Below are 22,658 nucleotides of genomic sequence, written 5' to 3'. Positions count from 1 at the left end.
GGCAGTTTCTTATAAAACTATATATGCACTTACCATACAACCCCACAATTACACTCTTGGGCATTTATCCCAGGGAAATAAAATCTTACGTTCACAGAGAAACCTATAAATGAATGTTCATAGCAGTTTTATTAATAGCCCCAAACTGGAAGCAACCCAAAGGTCCTTTGACAGGTGGATAAACTGTGGTGCCTATATACCATGGAATGCCACTTGGCAATAAAGAAGAACTACTGGTTCACACAACCACTTGAATGGATCGCAAGGGAGTTACACTGAGTGAAAAAAAGCCAATCTCATTGAAATAGAATACTTGGAATGATAAAATTATTAACAATGAAGAACAGATTAGTGGTATCCAGGGGTAGGAAGAGGGGAATAGAAGGATAGAAGAAATCCTTGTGATAAAACTGTACTCTTTAAAAAAATTTTTTTGTGGGGGGTGAAAACATACACAGCAAAACATACACCCATTTAACAATTTCTACGTGTACAATTCATGTACAATTCAGTGACAATGGTTAAACTCTCCATGTTGTGCCACCATTCTATCTTTCCAAAATTATTTTACCACCATTAACTTAGACTCAGATCAAACCAGACCCACAACTATTGAATCTGCAATTTCGACTCAAAGCAACCCTACAGGACAGAGTAGAACTACCTCATAGGGTTTCCAAGGCTGTAAATCTTTACTGAAGCAGGCTGGTACATCTTTTTCCTACAGAGCCACTGGTGGTTTCGAACTGCTGACCTTCTAGTTAGCAGCCAACCTTTTGGTTAGCAGCTGAGCACTTTTAACTTAGACTCGCTGCCCCCTAAACTTCCCATCTGTGCTTTAGAATTACTGTTGTCAGCTTGCTCTCATACAGATAATTCTTTAAAAGAGCGCAATTCTCAAGTTAAACATTCTTTACTAACTGAGCTAAACTGTTGTTTGGTTTAAAAATGACTTCAAGGGATAATTTCAGTTCACGGTTTAAAGATTACCTCAGGACAATTGACTTGGGGGTTCCTCCAGTCTCAATAGGTCCAGTAAGTCTGGATTCTCTAAGAATTTGAAAAGCAAGCTATGTGGGAAAATCAATGTGAAACAGGAAGTGAGGGTGGGGTGTCCAATCTGATCCCAAGGTTTAAGAAGTTTTGCAGAAGCCAATAGGCACACACATCCCATTAGTAAATAATTGTAGTTATTCCTCATAAAACGACTTGTAAGAAGGAAATCTGAAAGACTCATCATTTACCCAAGAGACTGGGTTTTGCGAAAAAAAGTTTAAACTGTCAGAGCAAGATGCTGAGGATTGGCAGGTTTTACATTTAACCTGGTTCCCTTTTCTCCTTCCCCTGTGCCCTGTGGGGTGGGAGGAAGCTTCAGAGGAAGACTAGATCAAACCTAGAAAAGAAGCTTTTTTTTTCTTTTTTTTTTGTACATCTGAAAGTAGTAGGTATATCTATGATCCTATTACATATAATTAAAGCTGTTAATACTAAAACCTTCTGTAATGGAGCCGCCACGGTTTCCTTTCTAAAACTCTGATTCTACTGTAGTCCACCTAAATTAAGATGTATCAAGAGACTAGCACAAATCAGTGAAGCCAGAAGCTCTCAGAGGAAGCAGACGCACGGGTTGCTGTCTTAAAACTTTATTGAATAAAGCACATTGTATATGATATGATGCACTAGGTCTACATTACATGCAATGAAGCTGAACACGGCGGCAGTTTAACATGAAATGTTAAAGTTAGTATTTCTCATCGTACAAAGCTTTTATGTAGCTGTCTTGCAAGGACAAATGCATGAAACTCAGCATTTTCACCAATAATCTGTCGTGAGCTTAAAAAAAGGAATTTGAAGAAACTGGTAGATTTCTTTAGTATACATTTTTTAGTTACATGTGTTCTAGTCAAACCTCCTTCCACCTCTCTTACATTCCGAATAAAATCTTAGTACGATCACCAAAGTTGCTAGTCATCCCCAAAACCGTCGAACTCATAACAGAATATGTTTTACATTAATGTGTATCAACTAGGGCAAAGGCAAGAAATATCAGTTCCTATAAAACTCACATAAGCACATTTAACAGTCCAGCTCTAAGCATTTAAGTCTGTCACATTAATGACTAAAGCATCAATGATCACACTTCAGAAAAAAGAAATTATTCATGTCGGCAATAGCACTGCTGCTATATTCTTAAAAAAGAGGAAAAAAAAAAACTAACAGAACCAGTATCCATAGTAGAATACATAAGGAAGAAACATTTTAGGAAAAAAAGGGGAGGGCTTTAATTTCAGAGCAGGAATTATGCAATATAAACACCATATTGGCCCACACCACAAAAGCCATGAGAAAGGCTCAAATTTCAACATTTTGTGTGCATTATTTTACAATCTATTTCACGAGTTTATACTATATGTGCTTGAACCAGTACATGGCGAGTATATACCAACATACCATGGAATACCACTTAGCAATACAAAAAGAATATTGGTTCACACAACCACTTGAATGGATCCCAAGGGAGTTATGCTGAGTAAAAAAAACCAATCTCATTGAGATAGAATACTTGCAACGATAAAATTATAATAATGAAGAACAGATTAGTGGTTTCCAGGGGTAGAAAGAGGGGGATAGAAGGATAGAAGAAATCCTTGTGATACAACTGTAACTTTTTTAAAAAAAACCTGGCTGTTTTTTTTGGGGGGTGGTGAAAATATACACAGCAAAACACACTCCCATTTAATAATTTCTACATGCACAATTCAGTGACATTGGTTACATTCTCCACGTTGTGCCACCATTCTCTCTCTTCCACAGGACGCGCTCCTATGCACACACATACACAAGTGATTTTTAAATACTGAGCGTGGACCACTTCCCTGACTCTAACTCAAAGAATGTTAAGTGATCTCTAAAACCAAAAACAACCAAACCTGCTGCCCTCGAGTTGATTCTAACTCATAGTGACCCTATTGGACAGAGTAGAACTGCCCCATAGGGTTTCCAAAGAGTGGCTGGTGGATTCGAACTGCTAACCTTTTGGTTAGCAGCCAAACACTTAACCACTGCGCCACCAGGGCCCCAGTGATATCAAAGGTGTTTAAAAAGTACTTACAGAAATCATGAACTAAATATGAAGAGGACTTGAGGATATATGACAAAGAACCGATGGTAATGATATGATGCAGATGGTATTTTAAAAAATACATATGACTGCCTGAGATTTGCAAATGCATGGAAAGTCTTTTTCTGTGGGCCTTGTCTAAACATTTAACTCACACCAAGGATGAAAAAAATGGTAGCACAAGTCTACTGACACCTGGAGCCTTAGGCCTAGCAGAAAGCTTACCTTCAAGGCACAAATTTTAACAACGGAATGTTTTAGCAGGGACCTAAGTTTTTTTTTAAGGACAGTCCTAGGTCTTTTACTTGTGGGGGTGGGGGTGAAGATGTTCAGGAACTATTTTTTCCTGGCAAAAGTTATTTCAGTTTCTGGGTGAAACAAAAAATTATTTTGCCACAAATATCATTCACTCTTTCATAAACACTGAACCATCCCCCAAGAGAATGTGGGAGAGAAAAAGTCCTCACCTATACATCATCTAATTCAACATTTATTTAGAATTTAAGTTCTTTGAACCAACCACTTTAAATACCAACACGCACCTCCCATATTCCCTCTCTCCCCACCCTCTTACCCAACCAAAACCAAAAACCTGTTACCATCGACTCACGGCAACCCTACAGGACTAAGTAGAACTGCCCCACAAGGTCTCCAAGGAGTAGCTGGTGGATTCGAACTGCCGACCTTTTGGTTAGCAGCCGTAGCTCTTAAGCACTGTGCCACCAGGGCCTCCCTCTTACCCAGACACTCCCAAAAGAACGCTGGTATTCTAATATCTCTGTATGTGCTAAGCCTCATAATTGAGGTTGCTGAGTACCACCTTTGCTGGGACAAAGGTACACTTTCTACTGCACCTTTTTTTTCTGTCACAATTGAGTAGAATCTTAACGCTTTCCAGTATGTATCTAGATCTCTAGGTCATCAGGCTGAGGTCTGCTGCTGGCATGACCACTAGCTTTGCCAGAAGGCTGTGGCTATAGTTCACACCCGGCAGCTAGGGTTTTTAGAACTCTGGTTATCATCAGGAAAATCTAAAGGCTACCCATGAGAGTTAGAGATGGTGCTTTCTGCCTGTCTCACTGGATGTTGCTATGCACTGTAATCATCACAGTTTTGGTCACTTCCTTGTTTGTCATAACTGTAGCAGGAAGAACTGCTTCTGTCTCCAGTAACCTTGTCCCTGGGAGGAGACAGGGGCAAGAGTGAGACAGCTGAGGAGAAGCCGGCATTGAAATAAGCATATTGTGGAGAATCTGGGTCCTTGGGAAGGCTTCGTGGACTACTTGTACTGTGGCAAAGATCACTCTGTTCCTTCAGATTATCTTTAATGTTCTTGAATAAGACACAGAATAACTCAACGATGTTCAAGGCAAGAGACGCCACGGACACCACCAGCATGAAGATGATGAAGATGCTTTTCTCTGTGGGGCGAGAAAGGAAGCAGTCCACTTGATGAGGGCAGGGATCTCTTTTGCAAGTATAAACTGCACTCAGGCTGAATCCATAGAGGTACCACTGAATCAGCAAGAAGGCCACCTCGAAAAGGGAGTTAAAGACGATACTAATAATGTAGGTTTGCAGCAAGCCTCCTCGCGTTTTTACCTTACCATGTTCTTCAACACCAAACCTCAACTTCCTTATTTCACTTTCTTGCGAGCGCATGTCTACGCTGACACCTTCAGTCTGGACAACTTTGAGTTCCTCCTCTTTCTTGTTCAACTTCTCTTCTTTGCGCATCACATAGAACACGTGAGCCAGGTACACGAGTGTGGGTACAGACACAAATATGATCTGTAGGCCCCAGAAGCGCACATGAGAGATTGGGAAAGACTTGTCATAGCAGACGTTTTCACAACCAGGTTGTCGAGTGTTACAACGGAAGGCAAACTGCTCGTCATCCCAGGCTGACTCAACCGCTGTCCCCAGTACCAAGATTCGGAAAATGAAAAGGACTGAGAGCCACACCTTCCCTCCAGCTGTGGAATTGGCTTGAACCTTGTCCATGAGTTGGCCTAAGGCACTCCAGTCACTCATGTTGCCTGGACGCAGTTCTTCGCTTAAAAGAAGTGAAGTAGGCACGCCAAGTGATTGCACTCCTTAGAGGATGAAGTAAAATGAAAAAGTAAGTTCAATCACTCAGAACTGTCTATTTAAAGTTTAAAAGCTTGCTGCTGTTTGGTACTTCCCTCACTTCTTCCCCTAATGAAAGGAAGTTGCTGATACCTGGTAAAAGCTTACGTAGATTAATTTTTATACACAGAGAGTGAGTACACTTAAATAAGGACATGCATGTATCTATCCTGGGGCAAGCTACATAAACAGGGGAACAAAATAAGACAAATCTAAAGGCTCCTTTCAATTCCAGAATAAAGTCATTTCCAGGAATAATGCCTCAAAGACAGAAAGTAAATTAATAAAGCATACTCATATGCTGGGTGATTCACCTTCAGAAGCATTAGGGCCAAGATCTCCCAAATGGACAATGAGGTTCATTTGGCTACTATTAATTCAGTGCCTACTACCAGGTGCCAGGTGCTGGCTCCTAGCGCTGAGCAATTCCTCTACTTCTGGAATTCAGAATCAACTGGGGAAATGGATAATTAAAAGGACGGTATTTTAACGAATCTAAGATATGATTAATCGGAAGATAGACATTATTTTACTTATCACTCAGAAAGAAATCAAGGCATCCAGTTTAACATGCATGCTAATTTCAGAAATGGAAAAAAAAAGTGCATCTTAGAATTAATAAAAAAGACTGAACAAGCAAGCGAATATACACATAACTTTAAATAAGTGCCAAGAAAGAAACAAATAGGAGGCAGTGACAGAGTGATGTGAAGACACCCAGACCAGACAGGATAGAGTCAGCCAGGCAGAGAAGGAGACCTGCTGCAGGTAAAGGGCAAGCACGTGCCAAGATTTTAACAGTGCCACTACTAAGACTTGCTATTCTTTACCCATTTCCTGGATGGAGTCCTTAGTTTTTATAAGAAAGGTTTCTATGCAAAAGCATAGGGAAAGGTTTACGCCTCTATTCGGAGCATGCTAGACAAATGGATCTTACCTTAAAAAGGCTTATAACTGATTATTACCTGACAAAAATTATTTTCAGCCAAGCCCTTCCAAATACAGCATCAACTCATCATTTTAAAACAAGTTTTATTTAGTGTTCTAAAATAACATTTATGATATTTAATATTTTAATTCTCTCTCTTCAAATGGGATTGAGAGGGGGTAGGGGGAGAACTTTAGCTCCCAAAGATAAATGTTTATTTTAAACAACTGGCAAAATTAAAAGAGAAAAGTATTTCTTAAAAGTAAACATGTTATGCACTTGTTGTCTAACAAGCAATCTTAACTACCATACAGCTAATTTGTTTTTCGGTTTAATGGCTGTTCCTCACAGTGGATTCAGTGAGAAAAATAAAATGAAACCTAAAAAAATGTCAAGCATAATTTACAATGTCTCAATCGCCTGAGGCTGGTTACAACTTTTATCCAAGAATAAGAACTGAAGCCTCCCCAAATGCAATCGTATAGCACACACAGTACTTCTCGGTTGCTTAAATAACACATTTTCGACAAACTGTCCTCTATCACACAGATTCTGAAAGTAATCCCACTAAGCTAAGGTCACCAAGAGCTATAGTTTATAATTAATATATTTTTCAAGGTTAATTGAAAATAAACCATTGCCAGCATAAGAGTTCTGCCTTTATTCTTACTAGTTTTTCAAATTTAAATACTGCTTTAGTTTCTAGAGATTTTAAAGGGCCTTGGAAAACTGAGTTAACTGCTTCAAAAACAAGTGGGGTGAAATAATAACGAGCAAAGGTTAAAGAAAAGGATCCCCAGAACTACTTTAACATAGTTTATAAGAAGGCATTTGATAAAAGAGAAAACAGTTTTGTTTTGTTTGGGGGGGTGTCAATGGGTATAATAATTCCATAATTCTAGCTAAATGAGGGCAAAGTTATTAAAATTTTCTAGAACTAGATAAAAGACTTTGAATTTTTTAAATATTTTGTTCTGAAAAAAGGCTTCCTAAGCATGTGAGAATATATAGATCTGAGATTCAAAGGGATGGAAATAACTGCGAATGAATCATCTCAGCTAAGCAAATGGCTCAGAGCAAAGTTAAAAAACCTTTTGCTCAACATTATTTTTAAACTGGACAGGATATTTCTAATTTTAAAATATAAACAAAGGACTTCCAGTTTCAGCTCTGACATGTGAAGAGCTTGAAAAATGTCACTCTAGTCCTTACAAGAAGAAAAAAGCTGAACAAACAGAAAATCGACTTTTCGTAAAACTCATTAGAGAATTGAGGTCACAGGGCAAACTCACATCCCATTCCTAGAGACAGGTGAATACAATGAATCACATCCAAGATCAGCTTACCTGAACAGAGAAGAAGCCACTGGAGTCACAAGCTACCAGGAACACTTAGTGATTTTAAAGAATTGCTGGAGGCTTTTTTAAGTGTGTCTAGCTTGCGAGGGAGAACTCCTGGAGGCTCAGTTTTAGGAGAACCTCCACACTTTGCTGGCTTTACCTCCAGGAACCTCAGCAAGTTCTATCAGTGAAGATTCAAGAAAAATATCCTCCCCTTTTGGGCAGGGACAATGGAAAAATAACCATTCTGAAACATGCCCAGGAAAAAAGTAACCATTTTGAAATAAATCCAGAACATTCTCCATAACAAAGGTCAACACTACAAGGACTTCTTTCCCAGAGCTTTATCTGTCCCGGGGGAAGAGCAATTAGCCTACTACAGCCAATTCTAGCCTTCCAGTATCACCTTAGGGGGAAAAAAAAAGGCTAAGAAACACTTCTGAAAGTCACTGCCCAGGACGAAGGCCCATCATAAAACTAAGATTTAATCACAAGATTATAGACCATTTCCCCTTCCCAATACCTTACCACCAAATCAACAGGCCTTCAGAATAATAAGCTGATTATACCTGAAAGAGTTGCAAGACACAGAATCTTCTTAAGAAGGAGTTCTTAGAGAAACCCAAAAATAACAAGGGAAGAAAAAAAAAAGATATTAGAAGAAACTGAAGGCCGTGGCACACAAAGCTAGAGCAAACCTTAAACACAGCTCAGGTCCTAACCAGATTAACTTAAAAACCTCACACTAAAGACCTTCTTATCTCAGTTCCCATTACCTTACATAGCATATCTGACTTTCAACAAAAAACTATCAGGCATACTAAAAGGCAAGAAGAAACAAAGACAGATTTGTTTATTCTTTCTGCAGTCCATGGTATATTCAATATTTTTCGCCAACACCATAATTCAAAGGTGTCAATTCTTCCCTACTCTTCCTTATTCATTGTCCAGCTTTCACATGCATATGATATGATTGAAAACACCATGGCTTGGGTCAGGCGCACCTTAGTCTTCAAGGTGATATCTTTGCTTTTCAACACTTTAAAGAGGTCTTTTGCAGGGGATTTGCCCAATGCAATGTGTCTTTTGGTTTCTTGATTGCTGCTTCCACAGGTATTGATTGCGGATCCAAATAAAATGAAATTCTTGAAAACTTCAATCTTTTCTCCATTTATCACGATGTGGCTTATTGGTCCAGTTATAAGGATTTTTTGTTTTATGTTGAGGTGTAATCCATACTAAAGGCTGTGGTCTTTGATTTTCATCAGTAAGTGCTTCAAGTCCTCTTCACTTTCAGCAAGCAAGGTCGTGTCATCCAAATAACACAGGTTGTTAATGAGTCTTCCTTCAATCCTGATCCCCCATTCTTCTTCATACGGTCCAGCTTCTTGTATTATTTGCTCAGCATACAGATTGACTAGGTATGGTTAAAGGATACAACCCTGATGCACACCTTTCCTGACTTTAAATACACAGTAACCCTTTGTTCTGTTCAAACAACTGCCTCTTGATCTATGTACAGGTTCCTCATGAGCACAAGTAAGTGTTCTGGAATTCCCATTCTTCGCAGTGTTATCCACAAAATTTACACCAAGGCAATTCATATTTAAGCTGCAGAAAACCAAAGACAAAGAGAAAATCTCAAAAGAAGCCAGGGTGGGGGACGTACCTTATGTATAGAGGAACAAGTGTAAGAATTAAAACTGACTTCTTATTATGAAATCATGCCAGCAAGAAGACAGAAAAGCGAAATATTTAGAGTTGAAGGAAACTATGCTTTCAGACCACAATGGAATTGAACTAGGAATCAGGAACAGAAAGATAGCTAGAAAATTCCAAAGTATTTGTAGATTAAACAACACACTTCTAAATAATACATGGGCCAAAGAAGAAGTACCAGGAACTATTAAAAAATTTTTGAATTAAAAGAAAATAAGAATATAACTTATCAAAAATTGTGTGATGCAGCAAAAGCAGTATTTAAAAGAAAAAGTTATAGCACTGACTGCATTTATTAGAAGATAGACATAATATCATTAATAAGCTTCCACCTTTAGAAACTAGAGAAAGAAGGGCAACTTAAGCCTAAAGCGAGCACAATACTGAAGAAAAAGAACAAAATCAGAAGACTGACACTATTGAACTTCAAGACCTACTTACAGCTACAGTAATCAAAACAGCATGCTACTGACAAAAGAATAGACAAATATATCAATGGAACAGAACAGACAGCCCAGAAAGGCACTCACACCAATAGACAACTGATCTTTGACAGAGGAACAAAGGCAACTCAATGGAAAAGGATAACCTTTCCAACAAATGGGGCTGGAACAATTGGACATTCATACGCAAAATAATGAATCTAGACACACACCTTACTTACACCTTTCACGAAAATTAACTCAAAATGGATCATAAACCTAAATGTAAAACACAAAACTATAAAACTTCTAGAAGATAACAAAGACAAAATCTAGGTGACCTTGGGTTTGGTGATAGGCTTTTGATATAATACCAAAAGCACACTATATGAAAGGAAAAAAACTGGTAAATTGGACTTTATTAAAATCAAAACTCCTGCTTTGTGAAAGACAGTGTGAAAAGAATGAAGAGACTGGGAGAAAAAACGCATAAAACACGTATCTGGAGAGTGACATCACTGAAAATGCCCCCCCTCAAGAAACAACTAATGAGCTGGCAAAAACTGTCAGAATTAACTTTTCCAGAACTCTGGAATCTAGTCAAAAACATAACAACCATGGGAAGGCTTGGTGAAGGAGGCAGCTGCTTTGTGGTAAGAGAGCTCTGAGGCATTTTAAACTGCCTGCCTACCATCCCCCACACCGCAGATCCCGGGCAGCTGAGGAGTAGACTCCAGCTGTGCTCCTGGCACAGTTGCAAGGGCTAGGGGGAGCAATATGGACCATTTTCTCAAAGAATTGTGACTGTGAGTTTCTACCTGTCCAGTAGCTACCTAAAAGACCAGCACACGGGCTTCCCTTTAGTGTTGCCTGACTCAGGGAGGTCCCAGGGCTAAAGTGGTGCCCTTGGAGGCCTGTGCAAAAAGCATTTAAAGGCACAAAAATTGACTGCAGCAGTCTGGGGCTAAAAACAACAGTCAGGATGAGCAACAGACTTTCTCTAGGAAAGAAAAGGTTCTAAAAGGTGATACATAGGAGAATAAGGGCTTTTTAAAGCTTCCATGTATACCAAGAAATCAAGACGACCACATGCATGCCCAGTTCGGGGTGCATGCCCAACTCGGGGTGCATGCCCAAGTCGGGGTGCATGCCCAAGTTGGGATGCATGCTCAGAAACACTGAGAAAATTACTGTGTTGAGTGCTGTGGGGAACATGTTCTCGGGGAACATCTAGTTCAACTGGCATAACAGTTTATAAACAAAATGTTCTACATTCTACTTTGATGAGTAGCAACTGGGGTCTTAAAAAGCTTGTGAGTGGCCATCTAAGATACTCCACTGGTGTCACCCCTTCAGAAGCAAGGAAGAATGAAGAAAACTAAAGATACAAGGGAAAGATTAGTCCAAAGGACTAATGGACCACTACTGCCACAGCCTCCACCAGACTGAGTCCAGTACAAACAGATGGTGCCCGGCTACCACCACGGCTGCTCTGACAGGGATCACAATACAGGGTCCCAGACAGAGCTGGAGAAAAATGTAGAACAAAATTCTAACCCCCCCCCAAAAAAAAGACCAGGCTTGCTGGCCTGACAGAGACTGGAGAAACCCTGAGAGTATGGCCACTGGATACCCTTTCAGCTCAGTAATGAAGTCATTCCTGAGGTTCACCCTTCAGTCAAAGATGGGACAGGCCCATAAAACAAAACCAGACTAAAGCGGCACACCATCCCAGAAGCAAGGACAAGAAGACAGGAGGGGAAAGGAAAGCTGGTAATGGAGAACCTAAGGCCGAGAACGGAGAGTGTTGACATGCTGTGGGGTTGGCAACCAATGTCACAAAACAGTATGTGTATTAATTGTTTAATGAGAAACTAATTTGCTCTGTAAACCTTCATCTAAAGCACAATTTAAAAAAAAAGAAAGAAAACACCTGAGAAGACCCTAATCTCTCACCTTAGGCTGGCCTTCAGGCTCCACACAAGCAGGAACTGAAGACTAAGGCAGAGTTGTAAACCAGGGTTTCTAACCGGTTCATTTCAGTTCAAACACCTGCTAAGGATTTGCATTTCCACTCCAGATGTACTGAATCTGAATCTACAGTTTAAGAAGATTTCCAGGTGATTCTTATGTAAAACTTACTAGAAATGCAAATTCTTAACAGGGAAGTTATTAGAAATACAAATTCTCAGCAGGGGTTCAAACTGAACAGGTTGGAAGCCCTGTTGTAAACAGCTTGGCCAAGCATTGACATCAAAAAAAAAAAAAAACCCAGTGCCATCAAGTCAATTCCGACTCATAGTGACTCTTTAGGACAGAGTAGAACTGCCCCATAGAGTTTCCAAGGAGCGCCTGGCAGATTCAAACTCCTGACCCTTTGGTTAGCAGCCGTAGCACTTAACCACTACGCCACCAGGGTTTCCAAGCATTGAAAGAGTTCCCAAAATAGAGCCAATCTGCACACCAATGTCCCTTGCGGCACTATTCACAATAGCCAAAAAGGAAACAACCTAAATGTTCACCAGCAGAGAAATGGATAAACAAAATGAGGTATATAATGAAATATTAAAAAAAAATATTAGGCAGCCATAAAAAGAAATGAAGCCCTGATACATGCAACAATATGGATGAATCTTGAAAACATTATGCTGAAGTAGGTCAGTCACAAAAGGACAAATACTGTATGGTCCTACTTACATGAAATAGGCAAATGTATAAAGACCAGAGCTTATTAGTGGTTACCAGGGTGAGTGGGAGGGAGAAAGAGGGAGTCATTCCTTAGGAGGCACTGAGTTTCTGTTAATGGTGGTGGAATAATTTGGAAAAGGACAGTAGTAATGGTTGCACAACATGATGAATGTAATCAAGGTCACTGAATTATACATGTAAAAATCGTTGAATTGGCAAAGGCTTTGTTACATGTATTTTTACCAAAATTATTTTTAAATGGGCAAAGGAGTTGAATAGTTATTTCTCCAAAGAAGATAAACAAATGGCCAACAAACACATGAAAAGATGCTCAACATCATTATCATTAATAAACCAAAACCACAATGAGAAACCAATTCACACCCACTAAACCAGCCGCCGAGTCGACTCTGACTCATGGCGACTCCATGTATACAGAGCAGAACTGTGCTCCATAGATTTTTCAATGGCTGATTTTTCAGAAGTACATAGTGAGGGCTTTCTTCTGAGGCACCTCTAGGTGAACTCAAGCTTCCAGAACTTTCAGTGAGCAGTTGAGTGCATTAACAGCTCACACTACCCAGGGACTTCTCACATCCACTAGGATGGTTATAATGAAAAAAAAAAAAAGAAAAGAACGAGTATTGGTGAGGATGTGGAAAAATTGGAATTCTCAAAGTGCTGGTGCTAATGGAAAATGGTGCAGCCACTGTGGAAAACAGTTTGGCAGTTCCTCAAAAACTTAAACAGAATTACTACACAACCCAGCAATTCCACTCCTAGGTATATACCCAAAATAACCAGAATAGGCAAATCTATAGAGACAGAAAGCAGATTGGTGGGTGCCAGTGGCTAGGGGTAGAGGGCAACAGGGAGGAACTGCTTAACGGATACAGGATTTTCTTTTGGGGTGATGAAAATGTTTTAGGACTTGATAGAAAGTTACATATTAAGAATGTACTAAGTGCCACTGAATTGTACACTTTAAAATGGTTAATATTATGTTATGTAAATTTCACCTCAATTAAATAATAATATGAGAGGCGGGGCCAAGATGGCGGACTACGTAGATGCTACCTCGGATCCCTCTTGCAACAAAGACTCAGAAAAACAAGTGAATCGATCACATACGTAACAATCTACGAACCCTGAACAACAAACACAGATTTAGAGACGGACAACAAACAAATACGGGGAAGCAGCGACTGTTTTCGGAGCCTGGAGCCAGCGGCCCAGTCAGGTAACCTTGGCGCCGGGCTTAAGTCTGGGCGCAGGGGAGCTGAACACAAAATCTTGGGATGGTGCAAACAAGGGGCGCAGCCCTACCCCCCTGAACTGACCCCGGGAGGGGGCCCAGCAGGTCCACGCACGCAGCGTGGCGACACAGCTGGTGGGAGAAATCCCCGGGAGGCAGTGACTGGTTTTGGAGCCAGAAGTGCAGCGTCCCAGCCGGGGAACCTTGGCGCCGGGCTTTTGACTGGGCGCTGTCACAGCGCAAGCACGGGCCACAGCCCTACTCCCCTGAACTAACCCCGGGTGGGGGCCCAGCCAGTCCGCAGAGGCGGCGCGGTGACGCGGCTGGTGGGACGAGAAGTCCCCGGGAGGCAGTGACTGATTTTGGAGCTGGGAGTGCAGCGTCCCAGCAGGGGAACCTTGATGCTGGGCTTTGGACTGGCAGTGGAGGATCTGACCACGGCTTCAGTGGGCCAGACCCTCGGGGACAATCTCCGCACAGCCAGCACACGTAGGCGACACGCCCCTCAGGAATCTCATATGAAATAGTCATCCCAAGCAAGATAAGCAACTTTGGCTATATTCCGGGGTGCTACTCTCCTGTTTCTCTGAACCCTCCCCCACCCTTCCCAGGCGGCTTCATTAACATTGGAATTTCCTGAGCCAGAGGGAGAACGGCTCTGGCTCCGCGGTGGCTTTGCTTTTCCCTTTTTTTTTTTTTTGGTCTTTTCCTAACCCATTCTTCCAGCCTGAGAGAAGGAACCACAAAAAACCCAGGGAAAAAATCCATCCCTAATTGGACGAAAAACACAGAACCAGCTACAGCCAAGCATATATGATCCAAATCTCAGACTTTCATCCTTACAGGGAACAAGGTGGCAGTTATAATCCAAAGGCAGTTCTGATAGGGATCTGACTGCATTTTTTTTTTAGTGGATTTTCTGGAAAAACAAGTTTCCCAGGTCTGATATCTCTGCTTATTCAACAGAGCCCTAACTGACCCACAAAAGGGAACTGAGGGCTGAAGCTCCCCCCAGACCACCTAGCCTCTTGCCTTAGGGGTCTAAGGAGGGTGACACTTACCAATCAGTAGAGGTACTTGCATTGGGGGCCTAAGGTACAGCTGCAGTGCCCTCCCACGATGGTGCTATAGGAATAGAGACACATCTACCACACTGACACTTGGGGGAAGCCTGTCAGCATCCTGCCTCCCCTGGAGGGTGAACCCCAGCTGCTAATAGAATCTGGTGCACACAACTATCACCACTACTTCTCAAGGTGGATAGGTGTTAGGGTGCAGCACACACTTGATGACCCAAAATCAGATTCTACTCAAGAATAGTGAATAGACTCAGGCATATATATCTGGCAACAGCCCAAACCAGCTGGTAATAGGTCATAAGTAAGTCAAGGGCTACAACAAACAAGACAGCACAATCTAGTAGCCCATCCACGTATATTGAAAGAAAACAAAACAAAATAAGACTCAGTGAGCAATTATAGAATAAACCAGATGGCTCGGAGACAGCAGTCGATATCAAACCACATAAAGAAGCAGACCATGACAGCTTCTACAACCCCCCCAAACAAAAGAATCAAAATCTTTCCCAAATGAAGATACAATCCTGGAATGATCAGATACAGAATATAAAAAACTAATTTACAGAATGCTTCAAGACATCAGGGATGACCTCAGAAATGAAATAAGGCAAACTGCAGAAAAAGACAAGGAACACACTGATAAAACAGTTGAAGAATTCAAAAAGATTAGTCAAGAACATAGTGGAAAAATTAATAAGTTGCAAGAATCCATAGAGAGACAGCATGGAGAAATCCAAAAGATTAACAATAAAATTACAGAATTAGACAACGCAATAGGAAGTCAGAGGAGCAGACTTGAGCAATTAGAATGCAGACTGGGAAATCTTGAGGACCAGGGAATTAACACCAACATAGCTGAAAAAAAAATCAGATAAAAGAATTAAAAAAAATGAAGAAAACCTAAGAATCATGTGGGACTCTATCAAGAAGGAGAACTTGTGTGTGATTGGAGTCCCAGAACAGGGAGGGAGGACAGAAAACACAGAGAAAACAGTTGAAGATCTGCTGACAGAAAACTTCCCTGACATCATGAAAGACGAAAGGATATCTATCCAAGATGCTCATCAAACTCCATTTAAGATTGATCTAAAAAGAAAAACACCAAGGCATATTATCATCAAACTTGCCAAAACTAAAGATAAAGAGAAAATTTTAAAAGCAGCCAGGGAGAAAAGAAAGGTCTCCTTCAACGGAGAATCAATAAGAATAAGTTCAGACTACTCAGCAGAAACCATGCAGGCAAGAAGGCAATGGGATGACATATACAGAGCACTGAAGGAGAAAAACTGCCAGCCAAGGATCATATATCTAGCAAAACTCTCTCTGAAATATGTAGGCGAAATTAAGATATTTACAGATAAACACAAGCTTAGAGGATTTGCAAAAACCAAACCAAAGCTACAAGAAATACTAAAGGAAATTGTTTGGTCAAAAAACCAATAATATCAAATACCAGCACAACACAAGGTCACAAAACAGAACATCCTGATATCAACTCAAATAGGGAAATCACAAAAACAAATTAAGATTAATTAAAAAAAAATGCTCATAACAGGGAATCATTGAAGTCAATACATAAAAGATAACAATAATCAAAAAGAGGGACTAAATACAGGTGGCATAGAACTGCCATATGGAGAGTGATACAAGGCGATATAGGACAATACAAGTTAGGTTTTTACTTAGAAAAATAGGGCTAAATATTAAGGTAACCACAAAGAGGTATAACAACTCCATAACTCAAGATAAAAGCCAAGAAAAACGTAACGACTCAACAAACATAAAGTCAAACACTATGAAAATGAGGATCTCACAATTTACTAAGAAAAACGTCTCAGCACAAAAAAGTATGTGGAAAAATGAAATAGTCAACAACACACATAAAAAGGCATCAAAATGACAACACTAAACACTTATTTATCTATAATTACGCTGAATGTAAATGGACTAAATGCACCAATAAAGAGACGGAGAGTCTCAGACTGGATAAAGAAACACGATCCGTCTATATGCTGCCTACAAGAGACACACCTTAGACTTAGAGACACAAACAAACTAAAACTCAAAGGATGGAAAAAAATAAATCAAGCAAACAAGAAGCAAAAAAGAAGAGGAGTAGCAATATTAATTTCTGACAAAATAGACTTCAGACTTAAATCCACCACAAAGGATAAAGAAGGACACTACATAATGATAAAAAGGACAATCGATCAGGAAGACATAACCATATTAAATATTTATGCACCCAATGACAGGGCTGCAACATACATGAAACAAACTTTAACAGAACTGAAAAGTGAGATAGACACCTCCACAATTATAGTAGGAGACTTCAACACACCACTTTCGGAGAAGGACAGGACATCCAGTAAGAAGCTCAATAGAGACACGGAAGACCTAATTACTACAATCAACCAACTTGACCTCATTGACTTATACAGAACTCTCCACCCAACTGCTGCAAAGTATACTTTTTTTTCTAGCGCACATGGAACATTCTCTAGAATAGATCACATATTAGGTCATAAAACAAACCTTTGCAGAATCCAAAACATCGAAATATTAAAAAACATCTTCTCAGACCACAAGGCAATAAAACTAGAGAACAATAACAGAAAAATTAGGGAAAAGAAATCAAATACTTGGAAAATGAACAATACCCTCCTGAAAAAAGACTGGGTTATAGAAGACATCAAGGAGGAAATAAGGAAATTCATAGAATGCAACGAGAATGAAAATACTTCCTATCAAAACCTCTGGGACACAGCAAAAGCAGTGCTCAGAGGCCAATTTATATCGATAAATGCACACATACAAAAAGAAGAAAGAGCCAAAATCAGAGAACTGTCCCTACAACTTGAACAAATAGAAAGTGAGCAACAAAAGAATCCATCAGGCACCAGAAGAAAACAAATAATAAAAATTAGAGCTGAACTAAATGAATTAGAGAACAGAAAAACAATTGAAAGAATTAACAAAGCCAAAAGCTGGTTCTTTGAAAAAATTAATAAAATTGATAAACCATTGGCTAGACTGACTAAAGAAATACAGGAAAGGAAACAAATAACCCAAATAAGAAACGAGAAGGGCCACATCACAACAGACCCAACTGAAATTAAAAGAATCATATCAGATTATTACGAAAAATTGTACTCTAACAAATTTGCAAACCTAGAAGAAATGGATGAATTCCTGGAAAAACACTACCTACCTAAACTAACACATTCAGAAGTAGAACAACTAAATAGACCCTAACAAAAAAAGAGATTGAAACGGTAATCAAAAAACTCCCAACAAAAAAAAGCCCTGGCCCGGACGGCTTCACTGCAGAGTTCTACCGAACTTTCAGAGAAGAGTTAACACCACTACTACTAAAGGTACTTCAAAGCATAGAAAATGACGGAATACTACCCAACTCATTCTGTGAAGCCACCATCTCCTTGATACCAAAACCAGGTAAAGACACTACAAAAAAAGAAAATTACAGACCTATATCCCTCATGAACATAGATGCAAAAATCCTCAACAAAATTCTAGCCAATAGAATTCAACAACATATCAAAAAAATAATTCACCACGACCAAGTGGGATTTATACCAGGTATGCAAGGCTGGTTTAATATCAGAAAAACCATTAATGTAATCCGTCACATAAAGAAAACAAAAGACAAAAACCACATGATCTCATCAATTGATGCAGAAAAGGCATTTGACAAAGTCCAACACCCATTTATGATAAAAACTCTCACCAAAATAGGAATTGAAGGAAAATTCCTCAACATAATAAAGGGCATCTATGCAAAGCCAACAGCCAACATCACTCTAAATGGAGAGAACCTGAAAGCATTTCCCTTGAGAACGGGAACCAGACAAGGATGCCCTTTATCACCGCTCTTATTCAACATTGTGCTAGAAGTCCTAGCCAGAGCAGTTAGGCTAGACAAGGAAATAAAGGGCATCCGGATTGGCAAAGAGGAAGTAAAATTATCTCTATTTGCAGATGACATGATCTTATACACAGAAAACCCCAACGAATCCACCAGAAAACTACTGAAACTAATAGAAGAATTTGGCAGAGTCTCAGGTTATAAGATAAACACACAAAAATCACTTGGATTCCTCTACATCAACAAAAAGAACATCGAAGAGGAAATAACCAAATCAATACCATTCACAGTAGCCCCCAAGAAGATAAAATACTTAGGAATAAATCTTACCAAGGATGTAAAAGACCTATACAAAGAAAACTACAAAGCTCTACTACAAGAAATTCAAAAGGACATACTTAAGTGGAAAAACATACCTTGCTCATGGATAGGAAGACTTAACATAGTAAAAATGTCTATTCTACCAAAAGCCATCTATACATACAATGCACTCCGATCCAAATTCCAATGTCATTTTTTAAGGTGATAGACAAACAAATCACCAACTTCATATGGAAGGGAAAGAAACCTCGGATAAACAAAGCATTACTGAAAAAGAAGAAGAAAGTGGGAGGCCTCACTCTACCTGATTTCAGAACCTATTATACAGCCACAGTAGTCAAAACAGCCTGGTATTGGTACAACAACAGGCACACAGACCAGTGGAACAGAATTGAGAACCCAGATATAAATCCATCCACATATGAGCAGCTGATATTTGACAAAGGCTCAGAGTCAGTTAATTGGGGAAAAGATAGTCTTTTTAACAAATGGTGCTGGCATAACTGGATATCCATTTGCAAAAAAATGAAACAGGACCCATACCTCACACCAAGCACAAAAACTAACTCCAAGTGGATCAAAGACCTAAACATAAAGACTAAAACGATAAAGATCATGGAAGAAAAAATAGGGACAACGTTAGGAGCCCTAATACAAGGCATAAACAGAATACAAAACATTACCAAAAATGACGAAGAGAAACCAGGTAACTGAGAGCTCCTAAAAATCAAACACCTATCTCATCTAAAGACTTCACCAAAAGAGTAAAAAGACCACCTACAGACTGGGAAAGAATTTTCAGCTATGACATCTCCGACCAGCGCCTGATCTCTAAAATCTACATGATTCTGTCAAAACTCAACCACAAAAAGACAAACAACCCAATCAAAAAGTGGGCAAAGGATATGAACACACACTTCACTAAAGAAGATATTCAGGCAGCTAACAGATACATGAGAAAATGCTCTCGATCATTAGCCATTAGAGAAATGCAAATTAAAACCACGATGAGATTCCATCTCACTCCAACAAGGCTGGCATTAATCCAGAAAACACAAAATAATAAATGTCGGAGAGGCTGCGGAGAGATTGGAACTCTTATACACTGCTGGTGGGACTGTAAAATGGTACAATCACTTTGGAAATCTATCTGGCGTTATCTTAAACAGTTAGAAATAGAACTACCATACAACCCAGAAATCCCACTCCTCGGAATATACCCTAGAGAAATAAGAGCCTTCACACAAACAGATATATGCACACCGATGTTTATTGCAGCTGTGTTTACAATAGCAAAAAGCTGGAAGCAACCAAGGTGTCCATCAACGGATGAATGGGTAAATAAATTGTGGTATATTCACACAATGGAATACTACGCATCGATAAAGAACAGTGACGAATCTGTGAAACATTTCATAACATGGAGGAACCTGGAAGGCATTAATGCTGAGCGAAATTAGTCAGAGGCAAAAGGACAAATACTGTATAAGACTACTATTATAAGATCTTGAGAAATAGTATAAACTGAGAAGAACACATACTTTTGTGGTTACGAGGCAGGGAGGGAGGAAGGGTGGGAGAGAGTTTTTTACTGATTAGTTAGTAGATAAGAACTGATTTAGGTGAAGGGAAGGACAATACTCAATACATGGAAGGTCAGCTCAACTGGACTGGACCAAAAGCAAAGAAGCTTCCGGGATAAAATGAATGCTTCAAAGGTCAGCGGAGCAAGGACGGCGGTTTGGGGACCATGGTTTAACGGGACTTCTAAGTCAATTGGCAAAATAATTCTATTATGAAAACATTTTGCATCCCACTTTGAAATGTGGCGTCTGGGGTCTTAAATGCTACCAAGCGGCCATCTAAGATGCATCAATTGGTCTCAACCCACCTGAAGCAAAGGAGAATGAAGAACACCAAGGTCACACGACAACTAAGAGCCCAAGAGACAGAAAGGGCCACATGAACCAGAGACCTACATCATCCTGAGACCAGAAGAACTAGTTGGTGCCTGGCCACAATTGATGACTGCCCTGACAGGGAGCACAACAGAGAACCCCCGAGGGAGCAGGAGATCAGTGGGATGCAGACCCCAAATTCTCATGAAAAGACCATACTTAATGGTCTGACTGAGACTAGAGGAATCCCGGCGGTCATGGTCCCCAAACCTTCTGTTGGCACAGGACAGGAACCATCCCCGAAGACAACTCATCAGACATGAAAGGGACTGGACAGTGGGTAGGTGAGAGATGCTGATGAAGAGTGAGCTAATTATATCAAGTGGTCACTTGAGACTGTGTTGGCATCTCCTGTCTGGAGGGGGGATGGGAGGATAGAGAGAGTTGTAAGCTGGCAAAATCGTCACGAAAGGAGAGACTGGAAGGGCTGACTCATTAGGGGGAGAGCAAGTGGGAGTACAGAGTAAGGTGTATATAAACTTACATGTGACAGTTTGACTTGATTTGTAAACGTTCACTTGAAGCTCAATAAAAGTTAAAATAATAATAATATGAGTATAAAATGTGGCTTAAATCCTGGCTCTATCACCTACTAAGGAGACCTGCTGGTACAGTGGTTATGCACTATGCTGCTAACCGGAAGATTGGCGGTTTGAACCCACCAGCCCCTGTAGGAAGGAAAGATATGGCAGTCTGCTTCCATAAAGATTTGCAGCCTTGGAAACCCTACGGGGCAGTTCTACCCTGTCCCATAGGTTCGCTATGAGTCGAAATTGACTGGATGGCAATGGGTTTGGTTTTGGGGTATCATCTACTAACTATATGGCCTTCTGGAAACAAACCTATTTGAACATCAGTTTTACCCATGTAAAAGGTGGGTAATTCTTTCTAACTTTTACAGTTGTTACGAGGATTTAAAGAGTAAGGAAAATAAAGCACCTAGACAATGTCTAACAAACAAAAGGCACATAAGACAGAAATTATTTCTTTCTTCTTAATTTCTCATTTATGTCTATCTGAATCATACTAGGGAGATATTTCCAGCTTTTTTGTTTTCTCCTGAAGAATTTTACTCTTAATGTACGTTGGAATGCCCTTCTCTTGAAGTGAAGAATTTTTTCATAGTGTCAATTAAGACGGTTTTCTTCATCGTTGAGTAAAAAGAGAGCTATTCAGACCAAAAACTAGATAGGGTAAGGATGAGTAGATTGTATCTCTGTATGCCCAGTCACCAGCAAATTCCGATTCTCCGTTCTGACAGCTGATATGTTACAGATGTAACTGGCACAATATTTTCTCCCCAGCATTCAAAGGAATTTATCAAAGTCCAGCTCAAAGGAAAAAAAAAATTCGGTGCAAGTTCCACATCTCCTAATGCTATTCCTCAGTCTCCAAAAGCACCAAGGACAGAGAGAAACTAAAGATCCAACTTCAGAATAGAAACTGAGATTGTTGGTTCACTGAATCCACTATGCTGTCTCCACCATATTCTCCTACTTCATATAGATCAGCAAACTATTTCTATAAGTGGCCAGATAATAAATTTTTGAGGCATTGTTGATTGTACAGTCTCTGTCACAACTATTCAACTCTGCCACTGCAGTGCAAAAGTATCCATAGAAACTATGTAAGCGAGTGAGTATGGCAGTGCCCCAATACAAGTTTATTTACAAACCACACAAGCTGGTTGGCCCACAGGTGGTAGTTTGCAGGGCATGCCCTCCTGCCCATCCTATCACGGTAGTCTTGTAGGAAATGACCTGAGCCACATGGACCAAGTTTCAGCTGTGCCATTCAGGGAAGGTTTTACA

At 40.0% G+C, this 22,658-nt stretch overlaps 1 protein-coding gene and 1 pseudogene across 2 annotated transcripts in view; both read right to left on the bottom strand.

Moving 5' to 3' along the window:
• The window catches only part of CDKL5 (cyclin dependent kinase like 5), a 252,300-nt gene that overhangs the window by 102,166 nt on the left and 127,476 nt on the right, over window positions 1–22,658 (bottom strand). The window lies entirely within an intron of this gene.
• Window positions 1,383–5,701, bottom strand: LOC100660017 (gap junction alpha-1 protein-like; annotated as a pseudogene).

The sequence above is a fragment of the Loxodonta africana genome, chromosome X, assembly GCF_030014295.1.
Source record: "Loxodonta africana isolate mLoxAfr1 chromosome X, mLoxAfr1.hap2, whole genome shotgun sequence".
NCBI classification, from domain to species: Eukaryota; Metazoa; Chordata; class Mammalia; order Proboscidea; family Elephantidae; genus Loxodonta; species Loxodonta africana.
Note: the sequence above shows the minus strand (reverse complement) of the source record. Positions and strands in the feature narration are given on the sequence as shown.